This window comes from Meleagris gallopavo, chromosome 1 (genome assembly GCF_000146605.3).
Source record: "Meleagris gallopavo isolate NT-WF06-2002-E0010 breed Aviagen turkey brand Nicholas breeding stock chromosome 1, Turkey_5.1, whole genome shotgun sequence".
Lineage (NCBI taxonomy): Eukaryota > Metazoa > Chordata > Aves > Galliformes > Phasianidae > Meleagris > Meleagris gallopavo.
Genome location: NC_015011.2, coordinates 62,848,086 through 62,868,738, shown reverse-complemented (window position 1 = coordinate 62,868,738; position 20,653 = coordinate 62,848,086). Strand labels below are relative to the sequence as shown.

The 20,653-nt window shown below is 41.2% G+C and overlaps 1 long non-coding RNA gene across 1 annotated transcript; it reads left to right on the top strand.

The window, feature by feature from the left end:
- The first annotated feature begins 594 nt into the window (after positions 1-594).
- Positions 595-20,109, top strand: LOC104911957. Its single transcript, XR_794312.3, has 5 exons — positions 595-1,151; positions 1,538-1,684; positions 6,107-6,268; positions 7,796-7,866; positions 15,373-20,109. It is a non-coding gene; the product is annotated as an uncharacterized LOC104911957 (long non-coding RNA).
- Positions 20,110-20,653: the final 544 nt, after the last annotated feature.

The window sequence follows — 20,653 nt, the reverse complement described above, 5'->3', positions numbered from 1 at the left end:
TGCAAAACATCATTATATTCTGCCATAAGAATAGATATTCAGTTTAAGTCACCATTGTCTCTACATAGACACACACAGGGAGAGCTTCACCCTGGCATAATGAGCAAGATGAAGGAGATATTTAATAATCGTGATATCCCAAGGAGACTTGCACTAGATTCATTTGTGAACCCTAGCTCCACAGTGCTTTTGGCTTGTGTTAATTTAGCACTGAGGTGAGGTTTCCATCCATAATGTATAAAGGAAGGCTCTCAGGGAAAAAAAACAGTAAGATGAGAAGTCCCACTGCTGTCTGTACTGGATGAGTGTGGGTGGCTTTAAGTATCTCTGTACTTCTGGGATGTTTTGTTTCAAGTGAAATAAGAAACTATAGGGACTTTTTCTGCAATGTTTTGACAACAGTCTCCCCTGCTGCTTTGGTCCGTGTGTTTGGAATGGCCAAATGTGTATGTTACAGTTGACAATGGCTCAATATATGGATGCTCCCTCCTTGTGACTGGTCAGAGGTAATCCTGGGATTCCATGTTCCAGTAGAAATGCCTGCTCTCTTTCTGTAGTCCTCTTTTGTGGTTAGTATGAGCATTCATGGGTCATTCTGATGTAGATACAAAAAAAGCAGAAAACACTTACGTGGATTGAAAATTTGTGATTTTACTGCTTGATTGTACAATTTTGATGGATCAGTGGTGAGTGATGAATCAGCGATGCTTGATGAATAAGGTTGAAATTAACAAACAGATATGTTTTTAATGGGTATTTGGTTTTAATCAGACTGAGAGGTCCCTCCTGTTCTCTAGGCAATGTTTAATGAGAGTGAGTGCAAGAAGGAAACTGGAGTGTGAAACCACCTAGCAGCTTGCACATGTGCATATTTTTCTGATAACAGATCTATAAGGGTTTATGGCATATGGGTGGCACAGTTTTGGCAGTGGGAGGGGAGCATGCAGCCCACCTGTGGGAGGAGGCTGGGAGGTGCCCTGCATAGCTGAGCCCTTCAGCCAGGCTGGGGGGACTTTGGGTGACAGACAGCACCGTATAGAGAGACAGAAAAGAGAATGAGAAACAGCTGGAAGGATGCTGATAGGAGGAGGAGGAGGAGCTCCATGGCGGTGCAGGTACTCCTGAGGTAACTGCTGCCCATGGAAGAGCAGGTAATTCCCTAGAGGGGCTGTGGCCTCCAGGTGAACCCATGCTAGATCTGGTGGTAGACAAACTGGTGGTAGACATGTGCCTTTGGGCCATAGGAGTCAGGAAAGGCCTCGTGCATGTTTCATGCAGAAATGAGTCCTGGGGTTCTGAGCCATCACAATCTTGTGTAATACCAGCTAACCAAAGAGGAACTGAGTTAACTGCATGGGAGAAACCAGCATGTGATTTATAGAACAAAGGTCAGCTGTGGTTAGCGGGGTGCCCACCAAAAAGTTCTGGGAGCAGAACCATGAGAGGAAAGGTGTGTCAAAGCCAGGAAAACTGTGGATGTGGCAAGTGAGGTATCAGTATGCCTGAGACACAGCAGCAAATCAAGTTCTGATTACAGGGTATCCTCCTGGCACTGTGGTGACCATCTCCTTGGATAAGGGACATCTTCTGCCATACAGCTCTTTCCCAGGGATCTAAGTGAGAGATGCTGATTGTGCCAGAGCCAACAGAAGGATGAGTGGAGCTCCATTTTGGTTTGTTGCAGGTACTTGATAACTTCTCTATATTAATTTGAATAACAAATTTTCACTAGTAACGGAGGTAGCTGGATTAACAAAGTTTGTTGACTTAGTTTTTTAGATTCTCCTGTCTTCAGTTACAATATCACAAAGGAACTCATTAGCTTTGGCTAGCCTGTATAGATGCCAAAGAATCTGCAGCCAACTGAGGTCCCATGCTGGAGCGTAGGAAAAAGGTGGAGGGAAGGATCAGCAGAGAGGAACTGGTCCCACCCTCCGCTCTGCTGGCTGCTTCACTGGAGGGACTGAGTGTGGCCTGTGGTGGCAATAAGCAGGGAGGAGAGGTGCCTGAGGTGACTGAGTGAAGTTGACCCTGAGAATGAGGGAGGAAAAGTTTTTCCCTTATGTGTGGATATATTAGTTTATTTGTTGTTGTTTTGTTCATTTGTTTCCTACACTACTCAAGTATTTATATTAATTTGTAATAAATGATTTAAATTCCCCAAGGCAAGTCTGTTCTGCTTATGGTTATAAACATTAGGTGATCTTACCAAGTTTTCTCATTCTCTTCTTTGCTCTTTCCTCCTCCATCCTGCAAATGGATAAACGAGGAATGACTAAGCAGTTGTGTGCCTTCAGCTACTAGCCAGAGTTAACTCATTACAGGATTAAAGAGGAAAATAATTCCTCCCTAAGGGAGCACTAAACTTTGCTGTAAGGGTAGTGCATGCAGATGTAAAATCAACTCCTTGCCCATGGCCAGGATATTGAGTTACCATGTACTCTGTGTCCTCCAATCCTCAGCATGCAGTAGCTTCCAGGATGCCCAGAAGCTGTGATACCAGTGATCAACGTGGACTTATCTATAGCCATAGCAAAGAGGTTGTTTTTTTTCCCCCAGAGGGAAAAGACAGCAGAAGCACAGAAAGAAAAATCCTCCATGGGATTGTTTCTGTTCAAGGCCTGTGAAACTTGTTTCACACACAGAGCTCATAAAGCCCCCAGTAACATCAGCTGTAGCTCTCACGCTCTGAGCTGGTGTTTTCACGCCCTTGAGAGTCCGTGTTGTGTAGCTCAAGAGAAACCCTCTAGCAGTGAGAGGGGATGGCAGTTTCTATTTCGCAGCTGTCTGTCCATTTTTCCAGCAAGCAAGGAATCTAAAAGAAATACCATGCCTTGGTTTTCTTCCAGGGCTGCGTTCAACACTTCTTACTCCCTTTTTTTTTATTTTTTTTTTGGTCTGATTCTCCTGCCTCTCCTTCCCTCTTCTTCCCCTTCTCTTCCTGGCTTAGCTACACCAGCCCTCTTCCACTCACTCTCACACACACCCCTTTTGCAATTAGTGTCAAGGAAACCTCTACCAGCTCATTAACATAGGCTTAAATACCCTAATATTGCTGTGGTATCCTACTGCGTTCTGCAATCTCTGTGTGAAAAGCATTTATGTTTTTACTGTTACCATGTCTAAACCAGAAGGGTTTAATTTTGTTTTGGTTATGTGGTGTAAGTAATGCCTATGATCTTAGTTTTTTTACAGTAGGGTGAATTGGATGTTTAGAACTCTATTCATTATCATTATTACTTATGATATTTTATAGAGGTAATACTTTCACTAAATTAGACTAAATCATATTGGTAGGATATAGCACAGCAAGACAGAGCTCAAAAATGGGACATACTAGAATTGAAAAATGGACCAAGAGTGACCCACAAATATTAAAGTGTATCTGCCTGTTTAATTGGTGTCACAGTTTTTATGGGTTACCCTGACCACAGGCATGTATTCTGCCAAGTTTATTATAGTTACATACTCATTGGGTTTTAGGCAAAAATAACTGGCATAAATGTATGCCATAAATTCCTTACCTGTGTAACTCTTGAGTTTATTGGGCAGTTCCTCAGAGCAGAAGACTGCAAACAGTGTGGAGCTGGAGACGCAGAGATGTCGTGTGAGGTAAAAGAGAGGTACTGAGTGTGTGCATCACTTACAGAAAACCCGTAAGGGCATTTATTCTGTCTTTCATGGACAAGAAAGTTACTTCTACCTTACTGTGAAGAAGTAAAAGAGAAGAAAGAGGAGTTTCTGTAGTCAATAGCTGGCAGTGGGGTTTGGAAATTACAGTAAGACAAAGGAAAAAGGGATTGCTGTGCATTAAAATGGAGGGAATGAGATTATCTTTAAAAGGTGATTCAGAGAGGAGCAATCCCAAATGAACTGGGTGGGAAAAGGCAGAAACCACGAAAGAGGAAAAAATGAAGTATTTTTGTTGCTGTGTGTCCAGGGAAATTACAGTGTAATATTAAACCAAGCTCTGGATATCACAATTAAGTCCACTAGATGACAGTGTGGAGGTTGCTTTCAGTGTTACTGAAAGATTCATTCTGTTCATCACAGCCCTATTTGGTGCTATCTCACTTCTGTGCTACAAAATAAATGTTCGCATCGTGTTCATGCTCGTGCTTAGGAAGTTCGTGCGTGTTCATGGAGGGAAGGAAGTCTTGGTTGGTGTTAACAATAAACATAACATTGGTATGAGAGAAGTGACTGTCAGCTTTCCAGCGCTGGTGGATTTTTTTCCCTAATCACAGAGATCTGGTGGGTAGGATTAAACTGCGGCTTGATGAAGGAATGTGAGCTAAAGGACAGAAGGACAGCCACTGTGCTGCGCTTCTCAGCCTTGCAGACAGCCACGCTGCTCCCTGCACACTGTGTGCTCTTCCCCTCCAAGCACTCCTGCGGCCTGCAATGCCTGGCCCCACGGTCCCCCAGGAACGCTCTGGCTCAAAAAGCTGGAAGGAAGGGACCAGAAAGCAGCGGAGTGACAAGGACTAGGTGTACCTACAGTTCTGACTTCTGCAGTTTTTGGTTTTATGTGAGGTAGTGGGCAAAGAAAGGTAAGAACATGCAGCACCACAGCAGGTTTCCTTCCATAGCACTGGTTTCTCCACAGAACCTCTTTCCATCTAAGACAAGGTACGACCCAACATGCAGATGTTATCACTGTAGCTGTAGAATGAAGAACCACTTAAAGTAATGACTATTTAATACTCATCTGGGCTTTACCATACCAAATAATAAAATAAATAAATAAAAAACCCCCAAAAACCACACACACACAAAAAAACATATTAGAGCAAAGAGTGTATATGAGTTAGAATCAACACAGACTAAGTTGAAGTAAATAAAGATGTACAAGAGTAATGTCATTTTTTAAATTATTAAAACAGTTATGAAAATATACCATCAGTATCCAGGCAAGATATTTGTTGATTGGTGCGATTAACTTTGTGTTAAGGTGATAGAACAGATCCTTATTGCTTCATCCTCTTAAATAGCCTTCATTTTGCAGGACACCACACATCTTCATCCCAAGGCTGTCCAGTCCCACAGGTGACTCTGTATCCATATCTTGTAACACAAATGGCCTTTAGTTGTGCTGCCGCAGTCTCTTTCTCCAGTAGATGACTGTGATTTCCTCCTTTGCCTCCCTGGGGCAATAGTGCTGCTGGGGAATGGATTTTTGTGGCTGGGATAGGGTTCAGATGGTCATCCCTTTCCATTCCATCTCCTCCCTACTGAAAATGTCTTGACTTGAGACATATAAAATTTTGGTCTGTTTTGTCATTTCTTGTGGTGCAGGTTAGCATGCACTGGAATACCAAAATCCCTCAGTTCGGTCTTAGCTTGATATATATACTTTGAAACTGGCATTTGGTAGTTGTCCTGGTGATCTTATAACAAAGAGTTTTAGAATTTTCTACTTGTTTGCTAGAGAAACTTGACCTTATGTGGGATAATGTGAAATTCCACAGGTAAAAATGAACAGATTTTCTTCTGCTCTACTTTTTCTTCCAGTGTAGGGGAATATCTGTCAGTCCAATTTTCTTCACTATCCTTTCTGTGACAAGAAGGAAGAAAAGAAATACTGTGAGAGATCTTGCTCAACAACTGCCGATCCATGAGTCTTTCTTGGTTTTTGGGTCAGGCAGCTGTATGCAGGATCAAGGTGGAGCTTCTTTTTCTTCTAAGTTAACTGCATAAAACAATTCATGAACAATTATTTCAGTTTTTTTATCATTAAAGGCTGCTTTGAACGTAAAACTATTAGGATGTCCTTTATTAGATACGCTCATTGCAGCTCTCTTTCTAATGAAATTTTTGCTTTATGACTTGCCCATGGAGTTTGGGCTCTTACTTTAAATCATGAGATCGATTCGCTGTTTGAAGTCGGTTTATTGGACCGTATCTTCATGAAATTGCCTGCCAGCAGAGAAGCCTGCGCTATGAAAAATTAGGATTGAAAACAAAGTAACCTTGTAATTCTTCAGACTCTAAGATATTTAGGATTTTCTTCTGCAGCCCTTAAACTGACAGAGTGGGGTGGTGCAGCCCCTGGGCCACTTTGCAATCTCAAGATAAGCTGCTATTTGTGCTTTGATCTTTGCAGGGAGGGCAGTGAGTTGGGGCAGCCATGCCCAGTCTAGGAGTGGAATTCCTTCTCCTTGATCAGTGGCCTGGTCTGAGAAGTTTGGTGATGGCACCGATTGGAGAGCACTGGAACTGCACCAATGGGAGTGTTCCGAGATTACCTCAACTAATGATCACCTCGGTAAGTGATTGCTTCACTCAGCTGTGGCCAGAATGGGAAGTGTTCTGACTGAAGTCAATTATCTTGATGTCCTTGGGAAGGGAGAGGTGCAAAGGCTACAGCTCAGTGAGCTGTCAGTGGTCTCAAGATCGGAAGCCAATTGCAGGCATGAAAACATCAACTGTGAGTTATACACCTGGGCTTCAGCTTGAAGGGTGTTAAGAGGAGTGGAAGGGAGGAACACTATGTGGGGAATGAGTTCTAGGGGGGAAGATTTTCAAAGGCAGGAGCTGAGTGCTTCACACTTTTGATGAGGATCAGGAGTGTGATTTGGGGAATGACCCATCCTTATCTGCAAGGCTAGCATGGTGTGTGTGCACCTTGCACAGCAATGCTTGGTGCAGAGGCACCTAGGAGAACACTGGTCTGGGCATACATATAGAAACAATACACTGCAGATCTGTGTGGAGAAGCAAGCCAGGACCCATCTTTGGCTCCCAACAGTCGTCTACATGTGCTACCAGGAGTATGTCTGTACCATGCTCATTTGTGTTTACTGAAGTAAACCACTTCCTAAAATATGTCTGCCAAAAGCAAGCAATGCTCTGGGCTGACACTGGCTCCTCCTGAAAGGGGAAATGAGTGAAAGGGCTGATCTATGAGCAGCCTGGGATTGCCACAGCCTTCTTGAGAGATACATTATGTTGCAAGCTCCCTCCTCTTATTTTCCCAGTGAAGTGCCTGTAAATATCAACAATTACATTTATTCTCTGAGTGGATTGTTCAGGGAATATGATGGCCCAAAGTATGACACTATGAAGCAAGCCATTGTTACCAGTTTGTAATGGTGTGGGGAGTCTGTCTTATAAAATTATAACATAACAATTAGAATAAATTTAATAGGATTTTATAATTGAAATAATAATAAAAAATAATCTTAGGGATGATGTTATGATAGACACTTTTGGAAAATGATTTGTCTAACTCGCTTGATCTTACCCCCAGTGAAACAGGCACCACGCAGAGCGGGAAAACCTCAGGGCCTTACACATTTGAACTGTTTTGAGAATGGAGCAGGCCATGACTGTAGTCATGGCTTGCTTTATTCTTGTAAGCAAATACAATGCGGCAAACCTTAATTTATAGCTCTGTGATACTGTGCATGAAATATATGGAGATGTCAAGGGTGTCCTGCCCTCTCTGCTCCACTCAGGACAGCAGTACTCACACAGAAGATGGGCAGGGGGTGTTTAAATGTGATAAAGACTTGACTTGTCAACAATCCAACAACAAAAGCAGGAAGCAACACTAAGCAAGAAGTATGTTTTAGGATACACCCATCTCTTGTCACTGTGCACTTTGACAAGCAGCACCCCAGCCTTATGTTGGAAGTGGGAGCATGAGTTGTGCTGTTGAGATGTATGAGGATAGTTTGAGATATCTGCAGTCCTACAGTAAAGGGTGAAAACTTACGTGCCTATGGATTTGGCAGTCTAGATCTCATCAGATAAAGAATCGCATGGATAAGTTTCTCTTCTTGTTTTTCAGTGCACGGGTGAGGTTGTATCTTGGAGCTGAATTCTTCAGAGACTGGCATCTGGGCAGGAGCATTTCTCCTGGTGAGTGTGTGGCTGGAGCCAGGTTTGTATCTCATATGCAGGGTGGTGGGCTTGTGTGATTTGGCACACAAGGCCGTGCACAGGAAGATAACAAGTAAATATACTGATAAGGATCACAAATCTGTTTCCAGCTAGGGGAAGCTGAAGGAACTAATAGCAGACACCTGTTTCAACAGCTGAGGACCAATTGAGCACGTACCTGATAAGCAAACTATGAGTCAATCATTGTACCTTATAAGTAGTAAGCAGCCCAAGAAGCCCTTTGAGCTCTCCTGCATGGCAGTGGCTGCACAACAGCCCTTGAGTAGGGATGCCTCTTGAGGTTACACCTGAGCAGAGATCCTGTACATCTTGCCAACACAGACCCTCAGTAAACAACTAATAGTTTGTTTTAGACTTTGTTAACTTCGCTAACATCACACCTTAGATTGATTGTGCACATTTAATCCCTTATATATAAGTCCAAGTCTGGGACTAGGTGGATCTGGCTGCACCTAGGCTCCTTGGTTCCGTGGTCAAAGAATTTAGAAAGCAAGAGGGTCCACTCTGATAATTGTGACTCAGGGAGGGTCTCCTACATGTGTGTGTTTACCCTTTCATCTATGCAGTAAATAATCAAGTGTAGCCAGCCATCTCAAATCTTGTTCAGTTGCTGCCTTATTTACACTTAAGCTTTGTTAAATCATGATATTGCATCCATATTACCTCAATAAACATATTCTAGCTTCCCTCTTAGGAATGTAGTATAGTGTAGTTGTTTCAAGCCATGACAACTTGTGAGGTCTGCCCTGACAGGAGGTCTCATCAGCATGGTTTGTCTGAGTCCTGGTTTCACACACAGCTCTGTTGTTTGAAAGTCAAATTTGACGCATTAAGAAAATTCTACACTGTAAAACCTCTTGGTACTTGCAGTTCCAGAACTGTCACACTAAGTACTTCCTCAACATGCTTATAAGTATTTGAGTACTCTGACATTGCAAGGAATGCTTTATTGTAGTGCTTCAGAACGAGAAATTTTGGATTACTTGAAAAAATACTGAGCTTGACTTCAGCTTAAGTATATTCTTCCATGAATTTCACCAGTTCCATGTACAGCCACCAAGACTTTTTAACTACACAATACCATCAAAAGAAGTTTTCATTTAGCAGTATATCATAGAGTTAAACAAGTATTCAGAAAATCTTGTTTTCCTGTATAAACATCTCACTTTAAATAGTCTTCTCTGAAGAAAAATAATTAATGTTAATTATGCATCAGGTCTTCATACAATTTTTAGTCATCTTTTGTTTTCTTTTAATTTATCTGTAAATATATTGAAGTTTGTTTAATAATACTGCATATTCCTTGGTGCTGAACCAAGGTGAGGACCACTCTATTGTTGTTTATGAAAATAACTTTGTGAGCTACTGTAGAAACGACAGTGATGCAAAGTGCAGTGAGACAAGCAGCACTGTAACACAGGAGTCCTGTAAGAGAATCATCTACCGTAGAAAAAGCCGTCAAGGTCACCAAGTCCAATTATCAATGGTATGAAATACAAAGCCCCATCACAAAACTATGTCCTGTAAATATTCTAGTGAAAAGAAGACATATAGCTACCTGTGATCTCAGAGAGGGTTGAAGGAATTTTTTTCATTAGTGGTTCCTCTGGTACAAATTACAGGCAGAAATGCCGATGCTCATCTAATCCAACTCACGTGGCAGGCTTCAACAAGAGAGTTGGGGTTAATTTACAGCTAGAGCTGGATGGAAAAGTAATCAAGAAAAAATGATAAAAAGCAGCATTAGTTTTGGCCTAAATTGGAATGCAAATAGGAAATATTTTCTCCCCAGGATTTTGATTTAGAAACATTAAAAATTTGCAACAATACAAACCAGCCTAACATTCTTGAAACTGAATAGTGTGCTGTAGTGGGTGTAGTAAGACAGACTAAATTCTGGTGCAACACCACTTAAAATGAATTTGTTGTGACTGATAACAGATCTTGGCTCTATAACAAATGCAAATAATTTCATTGTTTAATAACCATGTGAATAACTTCAAGATTGTCATTTAAAAAAAATAGGGCTTAATTTAAAAAATACACCTTTTCCAATATTTTGAATCATATCTTGGATGTTTCCTGGTCAGACATATTTTTCAGAGTGCTGTGAGAGTCCCGTGACCCATATAAAGCATCATGCATGGTGTTAAAATAAAGAACACACTGAATTTTGCAGCACACACTGTGGCAGGGAAATCAAACCGTTAAGAAAAAATGGAGGCTTGCATTCTGCACTGTGATTTGTGTTGTGTAGCACAGTTGCAAGTTATTACAGATGTGCTTCAGAATGAGAAATTTTGGATCACTTGAAAAAATACTGAGCTTGACTTCAGCTTAAATACATTCTTCCATGAATTTCACCAGGCAATTATTTCATTTCAGTGACAGTTTCTGTAAACTGAAGATTTTCTTTATGGGATATTTTAGTTCTTCAAAACTTGCTTTTATATCAAGAAATGAGTTAACTATTCATTGTCCAAAAAAAAAAAAAAAGTGCAACTAATTGTTCTTGTTAAAAGTACAATGCCTGCTGTAACAGTGTGCTCCCAGTCCAACTTTTATTTCCCCATAACTCTGGTCAAGTGATGATCACTGCTGATAGTCTTGATGGATGTAACAGGTCTTGATGACTGCATCCAGTTCACAATGGATTTGAAGGAAACATGACAACACAATAGACATGTGATGGTCAATGTCCAGCTCAAGCCAAATCTGGAAGAGTAAGATATGATTGAATCAATCAATTTACCCCATAAACAGTGAGCAGCCCAAGAGCCCATTGAGCTTTCCTATATGACAGAGGGCTTCACAACAGGATCTCCCCTCAAGTAGGGACAACTCTCAAGGTTATACTTGCTGCAGGGATTCTTTATACTTGGCATCAAGAGATTCCCTGTCAGGACAGATCCTCACAGAGTGGTCAGGCACTGGAATGGCCTGCCCAGGGAGGTGGTGAAGTCACCATTCCTGGCAGTGTTCAAGAGGCGTCTGGATGAGGAGCTGCGAGATATGGTTTAGAGGCTTGTGGAAGCAATGGCAATGGGAGGATGGTTGAACTAGATGATCTTGCAGGTTGTTTCCAACCTTGCGATTCTATGATTCTGTGATTCTGTGATTCTATGATTCTTGGTAAGTGACTAATAGCTTGCTAATCTTTCTAAGCTTTGAATCACAGAATGGCTTAGGTTGGAGGGAACCTTAAAGATCATCTAGTTCTAATGCTCCTGCCATGGTCAGGGTTGGCAACCACTAGATCAAGCTGCCCAGAATCCCATCCAAGCTAGTCTTGAATGATTGGTAAAATTATATCTGTAATTGTGCACGTACAATTCTTTAGACATAAAAAGTTGTCTGAGTCTGGAACTAGGAGTGGATTCAGCCACACCTAGGTTCCTTACCACTGTGGTTAAAAGGAATTTAGAAAGCAGGATAGTTCCCTCTGAACTTCATAACTCTAGAAGACAGTCTCCTCAGGAAACATATGGCCATGGCCACTCTAAATTGTAATTAAACACCGTCCTCCAGTTGACCCAGTTAGCAGGAACTTCTCTGTGTGAACTGAAAAAATCAAACTGTTTCAAGTCATGCATCTGAATTCAGAAACTTTCATGTTAACTATACTATTCTAATGGACCAAAGATATCAGAAATGTGTTATTTGCAAAGCTGATTGTGCTTGATGAAAAAGATATACCAGCAAAACCATAAATGGATATAGTGAATTTCTTTTAACTAGAATGTTAGGGTTTTCTGTTGTTAAGACTTCCTGAAAAGTAAATTAAAAAGAGTTGGTTCAACTAATCAGAATAATTTTGTCTTCTATTTGTAGAACCTATTAAATTATCTAAGATTGCAACAAGCATTGTGTGATGTGGTAGGGGACAAAAGTTTGTAAGGAAAGTCATTGGTAAAAGAAGATAGGGATTTTTTTTTTTAAGGGAATTCTTTGATGAGAGAGTAAGAAGTCAGAACCTAGAATCAGGTAGAATAAAGCAGAAGAAGGCTACCTAGAAAAGTGACAGTGGCTGGGTAGGATGCTGAAAAAAGCTGAAGAAAGGAAGTTAGTGCAGGTCTTGATGTTTTTTCTTAATTCTGTGATCAACCTGACTTTAAGAGTTACACTTGTGTTTAAAGATTCCTCTGAAGACCCAGTGAATAGGGTCCTTGCCCTATCATCTGCTGATAAACAGACAAATGAGACATAGCCTGGGGTCTTCTCCAGCTGTGCAGAAGGTGCAGTGATTGTATGGATTATCCAGTACTTGTTTTCTAGGTGGAACAGCTGACGTGTCTTGGACATCATGTTGGATGTGATGGACACAATGCCAAAGAAGAGACAGTGCCATTTGCACATGATATGAGAAAATCAAAATTCGGGCTCAGCATGTATCTTCTGCAGATCACCTGGGGCTTTATCAGTTGAATTAAAGTTTATTCATTTTGGTATGAAAATACGACAGTAGATGATAATTGGAAGAGGAGACTGCAGATGGCAAAGAACTATTAAAATCTGCAAATCGTGCTCTGTGAGCCTGCTCTGAGTTCAAATATTTTACTGTAAATTAATTATGGTCTTGCTGTCAAAGTGAGAAGATGGGAGTATTTATGGAAGGGAAGCAAAGTGATGTAATCTAAAAATAAAGTAGTTTAGGCTGAATAAGAGAAAAAAATGGGGACAAAATCTTCCAGTAATCTAGCTCTAGCTTCCTCATCTTGATGATCATTTGACTGAGTTTGTTCTCCACTGCTGCAAAATATTATAAGATCAAAAAGGCTGACCTATATGGAAATTTCTGTTGGAAAATGAGACGTGATCACCCTGCTTTTCTGATGCAAGTAAAGTTTAATAATAATTCAATCAAACATAGAGAAATAGAGTTGGAAAAAAAGCTCCAAACAACAAAACCACACCTCTTTGGGGAGATCTTCCCCCTTTCCCAGCCTGTCTTTCAAATATGACAACGCTTTTTCTATTTAGGCAGTGTTCTATGCAAGTAGTGAGGCTATTGGCCTATGAGGGCAGGAGAATCCTTAGGGAAGAGGCTACTGGAATCTATTAGTATTCTCTCTAGAAGACTATAAATAGCCCCGCTCCCATGGAAATACACTGAAACAAACTCAAATGAAATATCTACCACCTACTTCTAGGTTGAAGACACTGAAAGAATTTAAAGAACTGCAGACACTGAATGGAAGCCAATCTTTCCTCTGTAACTGAGTTAACAGACCTTCACACATAGTAATTTGATTTAAGTTTCAGTAATATATGGAACAAAAGTGATAAACAATGATTGTCTTTGAAGAACAACTGTCAGCAGTTGCAAGGCTCAGTGGGGTTATAAATAACCTCAGGTATATGCCCGCATAATTAAAAATTATTTTTAGATTAAAATAATAAATCCTAGGTGTCTCATGAAGACAAATTAATATTAAAGTATTTCATAGGCATCCATTATTTGAAACATATTTTCTCTTAATCTGCTGGGAAGGCACTCAGGTACGACAGTATATAATTTTTGCTAACGAAATAGATTTATCTTCTAGTAATACTAATTTCTTACAGTATCTATTTGTCAAGATGGTCCTCGTAATTACCATTCCTTATCACAATGGAAAACAGATCTTTCAATTGGTATCCTAAAATATCTTCGGCATTAGCTGGGACATGAGCTGGACGGTAAGTTACATTTGAATACATAGGTTAGTACTTTGGTTTTAAGTCTCTTAAATTCCTTGTCATTGGGCTTGCCTGGCAACGTTTTGGTAGCAAGGGCCTGCAGAGTGGCCTCTGTGAGCAGCCCAGCATTGCCCCATGTCAGATCAGAGATAGCTCCAGCTGCTCCAAAAGGTACCTATTGCTGCCAGAGCTGAGACGTGAGCACTGCTGGGTGTGCTCTGGGGACAGCAGCCCATGGAGAGGAGACCACAGTGTGGCAGAAGGGCTGGGGGAGCTGCTGCCTGTGGGGACCTGTGCTGGAGCAGAGCCTGAAGGATGGGCCCTGTGGTATGGAGACATGTTAGAGCTGCGCTGGGAGAACGGCAGCCTGTGGGCAGTCCATGTGTAGTCAGTTTGGGAAGGATGGAATCCTGTGAGGGGAATCCCACATTGGAGCAGGTGAAGGAGAGTGACCGTGAAGGAGCAGCAGATATGAGTTATGGACTGACCACAGCCCCCATTGCCTGCTCCCCTGTGTGCTTGGGACGGGGGGATGCTGAAGAGAGTAAGGCTTGGTGGTTTTAGTTTGTTTTTAGTTCTTATTGCTCTAGTCTGCTAGTAATAGGCAATGAACTACATTAATCTCCCTATCTGAAATGTTTTGCTTATGATGGTGATTTTCCTGTCCTTATCTAAGCCTTGTATCAGTTTCCAGCAAGACTTTCTGATCTGAAGATTGTATCTACATCATCATGTCCAGCTGCTTTTAACAGACCTTTCATCCATGAATCTGCCTAATGGCTTTTGTAGTTTGCTTATACTTTGGGCCTTCAAAACAAAAGAGGATGTTATATCCTGCAATGCAACTAGACACTGCGTGTAAAACTGTTTTCTTTCATTTGTCTTTGACCTGCTTACTTGTTGATTTAATTTAGTGTCCCATAATTCTTGCCTCAAGAAAAATAATGACTTATCAGTTCCTCGCCACTTTCTCCATGTGATTTATGGATTTCTAGACCTCTGTCTCATCCTCAGCCATCTCTTTTCCAAGCTGAGGAAACCAACCAAACAAAATACAAATACCTCTTTTTCCAAATTTTTTTTGCCTCCCATACTGTTGGGCAAACCTTTTCCTCCAGTTGTAAGGCAAAGCCAGAGGCTTCAGCTTCCACAGTTCATCCTGACAGTGAAATCTCCATCAGTGAAATCTTCAAGTGCAGGACAGCTGTAAGGAATGGCAGAACAACTCCTGTCTTGGGGAGGAGGTGTCTGTCTGAGACCTTCTTTAGTGCTATGACCATAGAATAACCTTAGACTTACGATCAACACATTCACAATGACTCCTTGCTGATTTTGGCACTTTTCATTTTACTGAGTGAAAAATAGTTGTTCTCATTGGTATATAATTCTCTTATAGGTGCTTTTTTATGATGTGAATCTATCATGTGCATACTTTATCAGTGTTCTGCCAGCATATAGCAGCTGAACACATAATAATGTGATGACAGCATTGTTTACATTAGATTTATATATAGAAGTGCTGCAAAATTTCACTTTATTAACAGGTTTGCAGGAGACAGACTTCTCGTCTTTTACTTGGTGTGGCATAAATATGAAAATAAATTATCTGAAGAAATGTAGCTTAACTAGGACAACTTGGTGTTGCTGCTGGGATGACAGCAAGAGAGGCCTGAGGAGAACAGAGTGTAAAGCGGAGCAGAGAGGACAAAAAAAAGAGTGTCAAAGAGGGATTTAGGAAACAACAAAGTAGCTCAAAAATGAAACAAGCAGCTTTTTGTCTTTCAGGGAACTAAATGAAGTTGCCGGGAAACAGCTGACATGTAAACCCACAAGGAAGAACAACACAAGAGAGTAAAGCACTGATGCCTACAACAAATAATTAATTCAGTAGGTGTGAGCTGTCCTCGCTGCTTCCACCTGTTAAGAAATGCCTGCAAATGATGTCGTGGGAAGTGCAGAAACATCTGGAATTTATCATAGTAACATCCTCAGAAACTCACCTTCTCCACCTGAAAGAATAAGCACTCTCAACAGGTATTTTGTATTCCCAGTGTCCCTGCATATCAGTACAGAGCTGTTTTAGTGATTTGGATGATGAGATGTCATGTGGTTTGTGAATCAGTATTCATTCATGTGTATCAGCAGGTATCCAAAATTCAGTGCAAAATATTGCTTAGAGAAATACTGCTTTATTTAAGATATCATTCCTAATTCAAAAAACATTCATTATTAACACATTCAGTGAAAGCATCAGTTCTGTGTGATGTGGAGAAAACAAAACAAGTGACTGCAGAGACTTTATCTTCAAAGGCTTTTTTAAAGTTTGTGCTGTCCTTCCATTCTTCACACTCCCATGGCCAGTTTAGTTGTGTATGGGTTAGCTGCACTCAGAGGAGGCAGTTTAGCCACACTAAATTAATACTGAATTGCAGGCATCAGGTTTGGGTGTGAGGGTACTGGGGAAGCAGCGTGTGCCCGCAGGGTCCCAGCTCCTCTGTCTCTGCAGCACCCCAGCAGTTTGTGGGGCCATGCACCAAGTGGTGTCAGGAAATGACTCACCAGCAAGTTTTGTCCACATTAAATGTGTTTTTGCTTTTCTCTTCAAGTGAATCACTGGTTAAAAAGAAAGTGAGTCCTAGAGCAGGCAATGTGACCTCTTCCTACATTTATTACTCTCAGTCATTACAACCACAGCTGATTAATAGAGATAGTTTAAAAGGAACTTTGCTTAATGGTGAGGTTTCTTTTCCCTTTAGGCTCCCAACAGCTTTCCTGTATATAGCCTAATTTTTCAACACCAAGTTTCATCTGCCAGACTGCCTGTAATAATACCTCTCACTTCATTTTTAGTGCTTAGTCACCTAAGTAAGTTTCCTCTTACTTCCTTGATATTTTTATCCAGTCCTCTCCATTGAGACAGTAGAATCTGGAGTTCTTGAAGCCCCAGACTAAAGTGAAAGCTGCATGTTGGAAAGGACTACTGAGCTATATTACTAAACAGCTCACTTCCTCACTTCTGTTGCCTGTGAGAGTGGGAGCGCCTATATACTTCTGGCCACGTTTCCTGAGCAAGGAAGGGAGGATCCACTTCATCCTTTGATCTCATCCCAAGACTTTGCTGACAAGGATCAGAGTGGCAGGTTGCCATTCCTGAAGGTTGCACTGGGTGAGTTAATCCTTACCACTCTCTGTGATGTGCTGATGATCACTTTTTCAACCAGGCAGTGAGGTCTCACCCTTGTATATGTGCTTTGGGCAGCAGCATTCAGCTTGATCCCACCTCAATTCCAAGCAGTATTGCACATCTTCAGAGCTATATCCTTCCCAAGACTCTTTTCCTCTCTAATGATGGAGGGTTTATAGCCAGATGTTGACAGAGGTCACCAGCCAAATCTGTCCACGACGATATCACCTTCCCAGCAGTTGGAGGTATTGCTCTCCCGTCCACTTGTTGATCTGTGGTCTGTCCCAAGGCTCATCATATTCAGTTGTCTCCATTATTCTACAGGTTCATTATGTTCAATCATTCAACCTTTGATCAAGGCAAAGTCATGATGTTCCTTTAATATCATTATGTATAAACAAATCCACAAGTAAATGTGTGTGAGTAGTTGTTTAAATCTTGCTATTTATTTACCCAGTACTGAGTCTCAACAGCTTGTTGTGAAAGACAATGAAAAAAACTATCTTGCTTGCCCTTTTCTCTGGACAACTGTGAAACATAAGCATGGGTGTGCATCTCTTTCAACTTTCCATGGGCTAGAGTCAAAGGACAACAACTTATATGCTTATATGAGGTCAGCCAAGAGATACACCTCCCCTGGCCATTTCTGTAAGGAATTTCTTGTTCACAACAAGTCTCTCATCCTGCTAATTCATTTTCAAAACATGTTTCTACTCTGACAGATCCCTTGCAGAGAGAATCCCTGACAAGTTTGCAAATCAACCTCCCCTTCTGCAACTAACATCAGTAAATTGCCACATCTCCTAAAATGTAGAAGCTGCCATTTTCTCATAATACTAAGTGGAGGGAATTCTCTTAAAAACAACATAGGAGGAGAGGTGGGTGTATTTGGTCTTCTCCCTTCACCTGGAGACATTACATTATATTCCCCATAGTAGTTTATATTCTCATTGAGGGATGTTTCTTATGTCTTTGAGTGATTGGTGCCAGCTGGAAGTCAGGCAGAAGCAGGAGAGTGATCAGTTGCCCATACTTATTTTCCTGTGGTTGTACAGATTGCTCCTAAATATTGTGTATCTTTCAGGTAAGTTTGTAGGCTCTCTCTGCAGAGATTGTTGCATTCATTTCACATACGTAGATGAGAAGGTAATAGCTGCCTGAGTTTTCAGACATCCTGCAATACAGAAAGATTCATGAACTTTTTCATCTTAAAAGAAGTGATAAACAGTAATCATTAGGCATCAAAGCCAAATGCTATCAAGATATACTGCCTCTTTGCTCATCAAAGCAGACAGAGAAGACAGATGTGATCAGAGACGCCATCAGTGATAGGACTCAGTCTGCAGGACAGCATGATCTGGCTCCACAAATACAAAATAATCTTTGTACGAGCTTCAGTTGGTTTGTCAGAAAATGCTATCATTCATCTGTATTCAAGGTAGGACACTGGGAAGCAGTTGTTGTCCTATATAGCTGAGTCGTTCCTGCTTTTGACAAGCCTATTTTGGGACTTATCAAGAGCTGAGTGGAAACATATCTCCCCTTCTTGTTATGTTCCCTTCCATGAGCAGAATTACTCTCTCTTATGTCTTTTTCTATACAACCCACATTTACATTTGCCTTTCACAGGATGTCTCTGAAGCTTTTCCATATAGTATCTCCGGGAGATCATGGGCAAAGCTTTAGCAGATGGGTAGCTTGCATCAAAGGAATTACCATCTGTTATTTCTCTTCCCAATTTTGTGCAATGCTGGCGAAAGTTTGATTGTTTCTCCTAGTCCCTCTTGGTCCTTTGCTTTATCAGCATCCCTCCAATCTTTTCCCCTCTTTATACCTAGGACTCCTGTAAGGAACTGTAGCATTCAACACCAAAAGGTGTTTGGTTATACTGCGCTGTACTCCACATGCCAAGTTCCATCTGCTGTGCTTTCAGAAAACTCTAATCATCCAGGAAAGAATGGAAAAACCTTAGGAGACAACTTCACGGAAACTCCCAATTAACTTTATCACCCTCCTGAAAATGATGTTGAATATTGGGAGGGGCTCTGGCACTTAGGGATCGCTTTACTTTACTCTTACACTGTGCTGTTGTTTCCCAGCTGGATACATTCAGATAGGTAGTGTTAAAATAAGACACCATACCCTTCTACATTTGCTTATTGACAACACTCACTTTTGAGAGAAATGTGCTCAACCTAAAATTTTGAATGTGTTCCCAACAGGCAAGCTCTAGCAATTCAGTCATGATTTCTGGTCTGTCAGGTCAGGATTGGCACCTACTACATTCTCATTACGTCTCGCTAATTTGCAAGTTTATTTACAGCCCATGTCTCTTGAGCCTCAATAGTTCACAGCTCTTGAATGTAAGGAAGAGATGGAAGTATGTACAAGACAGTTTTTACCTCAGAAAGTATAGGGCCAATCAGCAAGGCTTCAACTAACTTCTGGCAAGACCTCTGTGGCAAAATAAACCTCTATCCCCTCTCCCAGAAAACAAATAACAAAAAGTACCCTTCAGATTTTTAATGGAATTCATTTTTTTTAGCAGTCAGATTTGACAGCAAAGAACACACATGAGATCTTTTTACGTAGTACTTGTTTCAGCTATTCCAGTCCTTGGCTGTGGTGAATAGCATGGTTATGAAAAGAAAAAAATTATTGATAGAAGAAATGAAGTTAATGAAGAAAAAAAATCTAGGGAGATTTAAAAATAGTTACTCTTGGGACACCCCGCTGTGTGATTGACTAACCATTCCACCAAACTGGTACAGAGCATGAGTGGAATTGTTCACAATGAATTCACTCTTCAGGTCAAGATCTTGATAATGCTTTAAATCCTCTATTACCTGAGGAAAACAACTGTACCTTTGAAAGCCTTTATTTTATTTTTTTAAATATATGTGACCTATTTTATTAAGTATTTTGAGAAAAAATCCAGTATTACTCAAGTTTATAGGATAGCATAGCAAATCTTATATATTTCCCAAATGCTATACTCCACTGTAATAAACATATTATAATTTTATATTGTATGGTTTTCATTTATTGTAATGTGTGTTCGAAAGCTGTATTTGAGAGAAGACCACAGTGAACTCATTTCTGAGTGCTCAAATACTTGCTTGTATTTCTTTAGAATGTCAGCTAAATCATATATCATCATCAATGACATCAACAATGGAATCAAGCATACCCTCAGCAAGTTTGAAGATGATGCCAAGCTGTGTGGTGCAGCTGACACACCTGAGGGACAGGCTGCCATCCAGAGAGACCCAGGCAGGCTTGAGCAGTAGCCCAGATGAACCTCATGAGGTTCAATAAATCCAAGTGCAAGATCTGCACCTGGGTCATGGCAACCCCCACTGTCAATACAAGCTGGGGGATGTAAGGATGGAGCACAGCCGTGCTGAAAAGGACCTGGGGGTACTGGTGAATGGCAAGCTGGGCATGAGCCAGCAATGTGCCCTCACAACCCACAAAGCCAACCTTATCCTGGGCTGTATTAAAAGAACTGTGGCCAGCAGGTTGAAGGAAGCGATCCTGTCACTCTGCTCTGTGCTGATGAGACCTCACCTAAAGTTCTGTGTCCGGGTGTGGAGTCCTCAGTACAGGAGAGATGTGGGCCTGTTGGAGTGCATACAGAGGAGAGCCACAAAAATTATCCCGAGGTGGAACACCTCTCCTATGAAGACAGGCTGAGAGGTGGGGCTGTTCAGCCTGGAGAAGAGAAGGCTCTGGGGAGACCTGAGAGCAGACTTTCAGTGTCTGTAAGGCACTGTAAGAAGGAAGGGGGACAGACTCTTCAGTAGGGTGTGTTGTGATAGGACAAGGGGGTATGGTTTCAAACTAAAAGAAGGAAGATTTAGATTGTATGTAAGGAAGGTT